An 8,448-nucleotide genomic window follows, 5' to 3' on the forward strand; every position below is an offset into this window, starting at 1 on the left:
CTATAAATACCTTCTAGTATTAGTAAGACTTACAGGACGTATGACCGGGAGCTACAGGACGATCCTTTATCCCGTATTTTAGGATGGTGATTATGATAACGAGTTCCTTATTATTTATACATTTTGTTACGTGCTCCTCCCCAACCCCCGACCACGGTGTACCTCCGAGCCTCGAAAGGAGTTACGGCAGAAAGATGTGCTATAATATGTATGTGGCCCAATGACCAATGGTAGAACCAAGCAATTGATACAAAACCAAATATTGTATTCAACTCACACAATAGTAACACTTAACACAAGTACAAGGAAACTCTCACTTGCACATCATAAACCATACAATTCCTATGATGGTACTGTCACTGTGGCGGACGCAATGTCAGTGGGCAATAATTCCGCGCACCAGTGGGTGGCGGAAGTGTCCGGGCGTGGAAGCGCAGCTCGGGCCACGCCCGGAGCAAAGGCGTCACGAGGCGCAGGGTGGAACTGAGATACATGCCCCGCCTTTCGGCCGACCGGCCACGCCCGGGGCAAGGCGTGGCCTCGGGACATATATGCGGGCTCGAAAGTCGAGCCCGCCCAGTGCTTACGCGCAACAACACAACAACAACAGGCATTTTAAGGCCATTTTCCCTGCTAGAGTGGGGGTTAGCCTTGCGGTCCCCATGACAATCTTCTCCATTTTGCCCTATTTTCTGCATCTCTCCTTGTTAACCCCCTTGCCCGCATTTCTTCTTCCACCATCTTTAGCCAAGTCTTTCTCGGTCTTCCCCGTCCTCTACTTCCTTCTACATTGATTTCCATCACTCTTCTCAACCAGTCACTTTCATCCTTCCTCAGCACATGACCAAATGACCAAACTCGCTTACGTGCGAGCTGTTAATAAAGTGTTTCAGTTTGTACAACGCGTTGTGGCCTACCTTCTTGGCAAACAAATTGTGTGTGCACAGCACCACACTGGTGACCCCGACTGGTTCAGCCGTAGCTGACCCCTGAACGCGCCATGACTACCAACGCTGTCGCCGTCAAACCCCCGGAGTTCTGGGAAGCGCAAGCCGACGTTTGGTTTGTGCAGGCCGAAGCTCAATTCCAGCTCCGGGGCATCACGGCGGACGACACCATGTACTACCACGTGGTCGCCGCCCTCGGGCCCGGCACTGCCGCCTGCGTCGTGTCCATCCTTCGGCGCCCGCCGGGCGCCCACAAGTACGCGGCGCTCAAACGTCTTCTCCTCGCCACGTTCGGGCTCACGGAGGCCGAACGCGCCGACCGCCTCCTGGACCTTCCTGCCCTCGGCGACACACGACCGTCCGTTCGGATGGATTTTATGTTGTCCCCTTCTTGGAGACCAGCGCCCGGATTTCCTGTTCCGAGCGCTTTTCCCCCGCCAGCTACCTGTGCAGGTGTGGCTCGCACTGGCCGGTTCAAACTAAACGGAACCCCGCGCCCTGGCCGGAGAGGCGGACAAATTTTTTGCGGCCTGCGACACGCGGTCGGTGTATGGTGCTGCCGTAGTGGATCCCGGTGCGGAGGCTACAGCGCCCCCTGCTTCCCTCGTGGCCGCTGCTACGCCCCGCCCACTACCGCCGCCGCCACCACCACCACCGCCGGCACGGCCGACGTGGCAGCCACCACCGCAAACCTGGTGCTACTATCATGCCAGGTTCGGCCGCAAGGCTAGAGCGTGCCGCCCGCCGTGTTCTTTCGACGGGTCGGAAAACGACTGGGCTGGCGCTCACTTGCGGCCATGAGCGTCGGCCATTCCGGCAGCCTCCTGTTCATCACAGACACCTCATCTGGTCGTCGTTTTCTGTGCGACACGGGAGCGCAGGTAAGCGTCCTCCCTGCCTCCGTGTCCGACAAGCAAGCCGCGGGCCGGGGCCCCGCCTTGCTCGCTGCCAACGGAACACCCATCCGCACATTCGGGAAGCGTTGCCTCTCGCTGCGTTTCAGAGGGCAGCGCTTCGAATGGTCTTTCGTCACCGCCAGCATGCCAATGGCCCTGCTCCGTGCGGACTTCCTTTGTGCGAATGGGCTGTTGGTGGACATTAAGCATCGACGCCTCGTCCAGGCCGAAACCTTCAGCTCGCTCGCTTGTTCGCTGAGCGGCTCACCGAGCGGCTTACCAAGCGGCTTGCTGAGTGGTTCCATCCCGGCGAAGTTAGTCTGTACGCTTCCGGCAGCGGACGAGTTTACCCGCCTCCTCGCCAGTTTCCCGGCACTCACGCGGCCCACCTTTTCAGCGGTGGCCGTCAAACACGGGGTGGAGCACCATATCCCCACCGTCGGACCACCAGTCTACGCCCGGGCGCGCCGACTCGACCCCACGAAGCTCGCCATGGCGAAAGCGGAGTTCGCCACGCTGGAGCGGTTGGGCATCGTACGGCGCTCCAACAGTGCATGGGCCTCTCCTCTGCACATTGTGCCCAAGCCCGGCGGCGGATGGCTGCCGTGCCGTGACTACCGCCGGCTCAACGACGCCACCACCCCCGACCGCTACCCGGCCCCGCATATTCAGGACTCTTCCGCCCGGTTGGCGAAAACGACCATTTTCTCCAAGGTGGACCTCATCCGGGGCTACCACCAGGTCCCCGTACAACCGGACGATGTACCAAAGACGGCCGTCATCACACCTTTCGGCCTCTTTGAGTTCTTGTGGATGCCCTTTGGGTTGAAAAATCCGGCCCAGGCGTTCCAGCGGCTCATGGACAGCGTCTTGCGCGACTTGTCCTTTATCTACGTCTACCTGGACGACATCCTAGTCGCGAGCGCGTCCCGGGAGGAGCACCTGCTCCACCTCCGCACGCTCTTCGAACGCCTGGGCCAGCATGGCCTGATAAATCAACCCCGCGAAGTGCCGTTTCGGCGTCACCGAAAATCGACTTCTTGGGGCACCGCATCACCAGGCACGGGGCCATCCCTTTACCGGCCAAGGTGGAGGCGGTCAGGAGTTTCCCACGCCCCCGCACGATCAAGGGGCTCCAGGAATTCCTGGGCATGGTGAATTTTTATCACCGCTTCGTGCCCCGCGTCACCCAGCTCCTGCGCCCCCTGCACGAGGCCCTCCGGGGGAAGCCGGGCAAAGGTGACATCGCCTGGATGGAGCAAATGGCCGTGGCGTTTGCGGGCGCAAAGCTGGCCTTTGCCAACGCCACCATGCTGGCGCACCCGGCGCCCGATGCACCAATCGCCCTCACCACCGACGCGTCGGACTACGCGGTGGGCGCGGTGCACGAGCAGTGGGTGAGTGGTGCTTGGCAGCTGCTGGCGTTTTTTAGCCGGGAGCTCCGCCCGCACGAACGCCGGTACAGCACCTTCGACCGCGAGCTGCTCGGGCTCCACCTGGCGGTCCGACACTTCCGCCATCTTCTCGAGGGCTGCCCGTTCACGGCCTTCGTCGATTACAAGCCCCTTGTTTTCGCGATGGCCAAGGTCGCCGAGCCATGGTCGGCCCTGCAGCAACGTCACCTCTCTGCCGTGTCCGAGTACACGACGGACATCCGTCACGTCGCGGGTAAGGACAACCCGGTGGCGGATTGCTTTTCCTGGTCCGTCGCACACGCGGTCCACCTCGGGATCGACTATGCCCGGATGGCGGCAGACCAGACCGCCAACCCCGACGTCCAGGCCTTGCGGACCGCCGTCACGGGCCTCCGCGTCACCGAGGTGCCGTTCGACGTCGCGGGCACTGCCCTCTTGTGCGACGTCTCCCTCGGCCGGCCTCGCCCCATCGTGCCCGCTGGCTGGCAGCGCCCGGTTTTTGACGCCATCCACGGCCTGTCACACCCGGGCACGAAGGCCTCCCAGAAGCTCGTCGCGGTGAAGTTCCTCTTGCATGGCCTCAGGAAGAACGCCCGCGACTGGGCCAGGATGTGCCTCGCGTGCCAGCGCGCGAAAGTCCACCGCCACACGCAAGCCCCGTTGGCCCCGTTTACGGTGCCCGAGCGTTGGTTCGACCACGTCCACGTCGACTTGGTGGGACCTCTGCCCCCCTCGCGGGGTTTCACCCACCTCCTCACCATGGTGGACCGCACCATCCGGTGGCCGGAGGCCGTGCCATTGGCGGCGACGGCTGTGGCTGACGTCGCGCAAGCCTTCATCGCCACATGGGTTGCTCGGTTCGGCGGCCCCTCGGACATCTTGTCCGACTGCGGCCCCCAGTTCACCTCGGAGCTCTGGGGAGCAGTGGCGCAAGGGCTCGGCGTCAAGCTGCACCACACCACGGCTTACCACTCCCAGGCCAACGGCCTGTGCGAGCGCTTCCATCGCTCAATGAAGGCCGCGCTCCGGGCCAGCCTCCGCGATGGCAGCTGGGCCGACAGGCTCCCCTGGGTCCTGCTGGGCCTCAGGACGGCGCCCAAGGACGACCTGCGCGCGTCCTCGACGGAGCTGGTCTTTGCGCAACCACTGCGGGTACCGGGCGAATTTATCCCCGACTCCACGGCCCCTTGGTCCGCGGCGCAACAGTGCTCCACCCTTCAGGAGACCGCCAGGAGGTTCGCCCCGGTGCCGACGGCACACCACGGTTGCCCGTCCTCGCACGTCGCCCCGGAGCTTCGCACGGCGGAGTATGTTTTTGTCAGGCACGACGCCCACCGGGCGCCGCTGCGGCCCCCGTACGATGGGCCCTTCCGCGTGCTGGAGACCGGGGACAAGCATTTCACCGTGGACATCGGCGGTACTGCAGATCGTATCTCTGTGGACCGCCTCAAGCCGGCCCACCTCGATCTGGACCACCCCCCGCAAGCAGCTCTGCCTCCGCGTCGAGGCCGCCCCCCGGCGGGCAGACCCCCGGCACCCTCCAGCCCCGCCGTCCTGCTACCCCCCCCAGCCCTGCACGCATCGCCAGAGGGCGTTTTGACCGGGTCATCCGGCTTCCCCGCACGCTCACCCTTCAGGTGCGTGGGAATTCTGGGGGGGCGCGTGTGGCGGACACAATGTCAGTGGGCAATAATTCCGCGCACCAGTGGGTGGCGCGAGTGTCCGGGCGTGGAATCGCAGCTCGGGCCACGCCCGGAGCAAAGGCGTCACGAGGCGAAGGGTGGAACTGAGGTACATGCCCCGCCTTTCGGCCGACTGGCCACGCCCCGGGGCAAGGCGTGGCCTCGGGACATATATGGGTGCTTGAAAGTCGAGCCCGCCAAGTGCTTACGTGCGAGCTGTTAATAAAGTGTTTCAGTTTGTACAACGCGTTGTGGCCTACCTTCTTGGCAAACGAATTGTGTGTGCACAGCACCACAGTACCATCAATATTTCCTTAATCAATAACTCACAGTACTCCAACGTGAGCAAACTGTAACATTCCCCAAAGTCACGGTGTCATGACACAAGGCCAAAGTCGATTCCCGCTCCGGTGATCACGCAAAAAGGTTGTACTGAGACCTGAACCCAGGTCGGTCGACAGTCAAAGCTGCAGAAGAGCCGCTTGGTGAGAGGTCGAGCCGAAGTCGGTCCGGTCATGATTCGCCCAAAAGGTGAATGGAAACTCACACCTTCCGTTCACCTGACAATGAAGCCGACATAAACAATCAGCGGTTCCAAGGCTGAGGTCGCTCCGGGAAAACCCACGACACACACATGGAACCGGGCGAAGGGCTGGTGCGAGGTGAAATGGCGGACCGGCCGATAATGGAGGCGTTAGTTTGCTCTCCCACGATGATTCACTCTTGGAACCAAAACCGGTCATGCAGGTTTATTTGCAACAGCAATAAAGACTCTGTCATGGGAATCCCTTTCCCGGGGAAACCAACATTCGCTCGTGACCAAGGTCCACAAGATCCGCTCGCCACCACGAAGCAGATAAGCCCTTTTTCTCCTCCGATCTCTCTCGATCCTATCGCCCGCCTCTTCTTCTTCTTCTTCTTCTTCTTCTTCTACTTCTTCTTCTTCTTCTTCCGGGTTTTTTTTTTTTTTTTTTTTTTTTTTTTTTGTATGCAAGATCGAGGCTCGTGAAAGAGCGAACATTAATCACACAGAAAGACAAACCGACACATAAAACATATAACATAGGGAGCGGTAGACAAGATGGGGAGAGAGGGGGAAGGACACAAACACAACATTTGAGAGCAGGGACCGAGAGACATGGAGACATCGAGAGATCTGAGAGAGGGCGAGGGCTTTGGGGGGGGGGGGGGGCGTGGGAAGGGGGCAGTGGGAGAGGTATAAAACATATGGACACTGCCAGGACTTCCAGGAAAGAAGTTGGAATTTCAAACAAGGTGGATCTGGGGTGAATTAGCGGGGGTAGAAAAGATCAAGGTTTTGGATGGGGGAAGATAAGAGATGGTGGTGAACAGCTGTTTTAAAGACCTGGAGGGAGGAGTGGGATTGAAGGGAGTGAGGGAGTTTGTTCCAGAGGCGGGAGAAAAGAGGAATGAAAGAGTGAAGGTGAGCGGAGAGCCGAGATTTCGGCAGTTTAACCATCAGAGGGTTGCTGGCAGATCTTGTGCGACCTGTAGGAATATTTGCGGGACAGAGCACAGAGAGAGCTGGGGGTGCAAGGCCGGAGAGGAGTCGGTAGAAGACAGAAAGACCACCTACCTGCCTGCGGTGAGTGAGTGAAAGGCCCTCAGAGATAGCTTCATCGCGGGAGATTCTTCTTCTTATTCGGGTTATTCTTCTTCTTCTTCCGGTTTCTTCTTCACCCATTTCGTTTTTCCTCTGAAACACTATTTTTACCTTTGAAGACAGTTATCTCCATTTCACACCGAAACCGTAACAATAATAGTACCTGTAACTAAAAATGCTTCAAGTAGATGAAAACCACAAAGACGGAAGTGATGAATTCGTAACAATTTAAAACGAGAACAATGCGCCTGTGTTGCCAATATGCCTCTGCATAGTCTCACAATGGGTAGATGCCATCGTTCACTGTCCTAAAAATAAACAAGTTTGATTGAAATCCCTTCAGCTGTTCTCAAGTATCACATTTATACCCGACATGACAGGTTTCACATCGATCAGTGAAGCAGTTTCAGAGAAGGGATATTTTAAAATATTGGCTTTCAAGCTAATATGGCTGCCATACCACATGCCATATGACCTTAAAAATGTACACTCTGCATATGTATGGTTAGGGGGATCACATTTGTGAAGTTTCGGGTTATTCGGATAAGGTTCGTTTTTCTATCCAAGATGGCTGCGAAACCATGTGACCTACGACATCATCATTTTGAAACTATATGCAACAGTGCTGTTTCATGATATTTGTAAAATTTTGCATCGACAGGGTGAGCAGTTTCAGAGATATAATTATTTAATATTTTCCTTCAATCCAATATGGCTGCAAAACCATTTGACCTATGATGTCATAAATTTAACATTTCAATACAAATGGGTTATCGATCATGTGCATGCAATTTCAGATTTTTAGGATAAGGAATTCCATTAAAACATTTTTGGCTGGTGTACCACTTCACCTATGATGTCATCATTATCATGCTTTTGTTCCGCATTGAGAGTACATGACAATGTACAAAGTTTCAAATTTTTCCATTCAGCGGTTTCCGATAAATATTTTTTTTATATTTGCTTTTAATCCAAGACGGCTGCCATACCACGTGATCTATGACGTCACAATTATTATAAAACCATTCCGCATGGGTGTCACTCCTATCCTGAAAGTTTTGTCTCAATCGGACATATGGTTGCTGAGAAAAACGAGGTTGAGCCCGTACGGACGTAGGTACGGACGGACGTATGGACAGCCCGAAAACATAATGCCTCCGGCCACCGAAGGCAGAAAGATGCGGGGGCATAAAAAAATTCCCAGTACCCCTACACAGGATAGCCTACTTTATAGCCGGCGAAGCCGGTGTTGTGAATGAACGCGTACGTATTATGTTGAAAAACCAGATTTTGCTGGATCCTTTGAGAATTCCAAGCTTTGACGCACCAAATCGCTCAATGGAGGCCGCCATCTTGCGGATGCGGAAGTATGCACAAAAATTGCGGAAAAGTTCAATAGGAGTTTGTTTCACCCGTCTTTTTTTGATTCACATTCTTATGCACCTCTAATCTGTAATTAAAATACTTTAAGACCAACCTCGTTCCCCGGGCCTGCACTGGCCCTGGTTATCTTCAACGAAAATCCTCACCAAACACCGGAACCAATGAGATTCGAGTATTTGAAACAATATTTCAAAAAAAGCTTATTACCGTGTTTCCGAGGCTGAAAACGGCGTCAAATATTCTAAAATTGACGAAGAATTATTTTTTAGAAATCGCGCGGCCGTAGGGGATAGTTTTTCACGGCCGGACAACAACAACACAACATGCATTTTAAGGCCATTTTCCCTGCTAGAACGGGGGTTAGCCTTGCGGTCCCCATGACAATCTTCTCCAATTTGCTCTATTTTCTGCATCTCTCCTTGTTAACCCCCTTGCCCGCATTTCTTCTTCCACCATCTTTAGCAAAGTCTTTCTCGGTCTTCCCCGTCCTCTATTTCCTTC

The sequence above is a fragment of the Myxine glutinosa genome, chromosome 8 (assembly GCF_964187855.1).
Source record: "Myxine glutinosa chromosome 8, kmMyxGlut1.1, whole genome shotgun sequence".
In the NCBI taxonomy this organism is placed as follows: domain Eukaryota; kingdom Metazoa; phylum Chordata; class Myxini; order Myxiniformes; family Myxinidae; genus Myxine; species Myxine glutinosa.